At 35.6% G+C, this 2,500-nt stretch overlaps 1 protein-coding gene across 3 annotated transcripts in view; it reads left to right on the top strand.

Moving 5' to 3' along the window:
* The window catches only part of arm (armadillo), an 18,296-nt gene that overhangs the window by 31 nt on the left and 15,765 nt on the right, over nucleotides 1-2,500 (top strand). Inside the window, exon 1 of one of the 3 annotated variants that reach the window (XM_070117344.1) lies at nucleotides 1-176. This exon is cut by the window's left edge and continues 31 nt beyond it. The gene's annotated coding sequence lies outside the window, so the exon portion shown is untranslated. The other 2 variants (XM_070117346.1, XM_070117345.1) reach the window with 2 other exon arrangements.

Raw genomic sequence — 2,500 nt, 5'->3', positions numbered from 1 at the left:
CACCTGACGCCGGGCGGTTCAGTGGCTCGATCGATGCGGGAGAGAGAAGAGGTTTTTCCGGATCGTCTCTTTATCCGGACGCTTTTCTCGCCTTATTTCGGATATTCGGAGACTTTTTGGCGAACGAGGGGAAACATACGGTGAATTCTAGTCTGCCTTCGACCTCGAGGAAGCGGGTGAGTGCGGGCGAGGGGAGAAAAAGGGCAAAATAAGAGGTTTGTTTTGTTGTGTGTGTGTGCGAGCGAGAGAGGGAGAGGGAGAGAGAGAGAGAGGAGGGTGTGTTTGTTTGTTCTTGTTCTTGTCCTTGTTTGCGGGGCTTGTGTGCTTGTTTCCCCCCCTTGCCTCGGTGCCTGGGCGTCCCCTCCTCCCCCTACGCTCGGAAAAACTCTAAAATATGCCTTCGAACCTGAAATAAAGGCCGAGAATTCGATCTCAACCCCCCCTCCCTCCCTCCCTCTCCCTCCCCCTCCCTAGTGTATATCGAAGGGGGGGTGGGGGCGATAGGGGGGAAGGGGGGGTGGGTGTTATCAATGGTTATCAATCCTTATCAAGTTTTTGGTTATCGAGGTCTGCTCTTGTATCGGCGGGGAGTGGAGAGAAGATTACGTAGAGGAAGAAGAGGAACGAAAGAAAAAGGAAAAAAAATAAATAAATGAAAGCATTAATTAAAAAGAAAAAAAAAATGGTGAATGTGTTTTGGAAAATCAATAATTAATGAAGAGATAAACGAGTGATTTTTAAAAAAATTCTTTGCTCTTTGAATAAGAATTCAGTGGAAGAATGTGTTTGGAAAATCAATTCTTGATTTGGATAAAAAGAAATGAATAAATCATTATTTTTTATTCTGTTTTGTGCATTTCTTTGTGTTGATGTTTTTCTTCTTTTATTATTTGGTTATTTTACACGGAACCAAGAACCAAGTTTCGTATGATATTCGCAAATATACTTGACGTGCTTTTGATTTCTGGAGTTTGCTTGAAAAGAAAAAATATTCTGATATGATATATGAATATCTTCTGAAGTTTTATGGAAGAATTTTTTTTTATGTATCTTTAATTAACTTTGTGTTCGTGTAAGTGATTCTGTTAATGTTCAGATTTTGATTACCATTATCATTATTTTTATTATGTTACTTATTGTTCTTGTTATATATAGTGCTAGTATATAGATTATTGTTTAAAGTGTTAGCACTGATTTATTTTTTTTATTTTATTACATTATTTGTTTTTATTTGTAAGAGACAAATGGTATGTTTGTTGTTACTGAAACAGTATTTAGGGCAAAATGTACAGCTTGCAAGTGATCTTGCAATAGTGCTTGTAAACAAAATCAAAGGAAATTATTTTAGGGGGAAAATTAAAATTAAAACTTGTATGTCTTTGAGAACTAGTTAAATTTTGTAAAAGAAAAAAGAATTGTGAAGGGAATTATTTAAGTTTTTCTTTCTTTTGAGAAATTAGAGAAATTTAAGACAGTGACTAAATCACGTGACCAATGTATAATGATATTCATATTGCCAATCATTGTCTTATGTCCTCAGATTCAGCCATTTGAATTGTGTAACAATGTTGTATCTGTTTGGACAAGATTAGACAGCCCCTGTGTGATAAAGTCCTTAATTTAAATTCTTCATAAAAAAATTATATGCCAATATGTAATTGCATAATGACATTAAATTCTAGGAGAGGGTTAAAAAATTACACAGTTATGTAAAGTATTCTGTGCAGGCAAAATGTCAGAAATGAAGAAAATTGTTTCTGCAGTCAAAACCCAGGGATAGGACAGGTTTTGGCTCTAACAGTAATGTCGGTGAATTCCCAGAAAAGCCTCCGAGTTTGTTGTAATAAGGGCATGGTGTTTGAGGGGTGTGGTCACCTTGTAAAAAAATTCACCACACTCCATCCAAAAAGTCGCCCCATGGCTCACATGTTCCACCTCCCAGATTTCAACTTTTAATGCTGGATTGTGGTGTTTATGCACCTTCAAACTTACCAACAGTTGTAAATCTTGTAATATATTCACTTGCCAATATATATATATGTTTTTTCTATAGAACTCCCCCCAGAAATGTTTGTTTATTAGAATATAATATGGATTATAATGCGGTTTCCCTTTGTTTTCAATGTTTTTGGTGAAAAATTATAGTTGAAGTCCTTTACCGATCATAGAAGCTTATCATGGTATCAAATATAAAAAGTGTGATAACCAAACAGGGTCTAGGAAAGCAAGAAACATTTATTCAAATCCAGGAGGGATACATTTATATATATATAATGATTAACATTGATATTAAGTCCCTTGAATGAAGCATTTTCAATGGGCTGGCTTCAATATGGGTGTCAGGTGTTTGGAAAAAGGTCTTTGCTTGTTTTTTGTTTTAGTTAAGAACATATTTTATTGACAATTCTCTTACAAAAACCTACAGTAGAGTTTTAGTGTTCAGGCAATAGTCATCCTTGCAATATAAGGTCATGCCAATTAAGTGTTTTGTATATAATGC

Source organism: Penaeus vannamei, chromosome 40 (assembly GCF_042767895.1).
Source record: "Penaeus vannamei isolate JL-2024 chromosome 40, ASM4276789v1, whole genome shotgun sequence".
Classification (NCBI taxonomy): domain Eukaryota; kingdom Metazoa; phylum Arthropoda; class Malacostraca; order Decapoda; family Penaeidae; genus Penaeus; species Penaeus vannamei.
The sequence above is the reverse complement of the archived record's forward strand: the minus strand, read 5'-3'. Positions and strand labels throughout refer to the sequence as shown.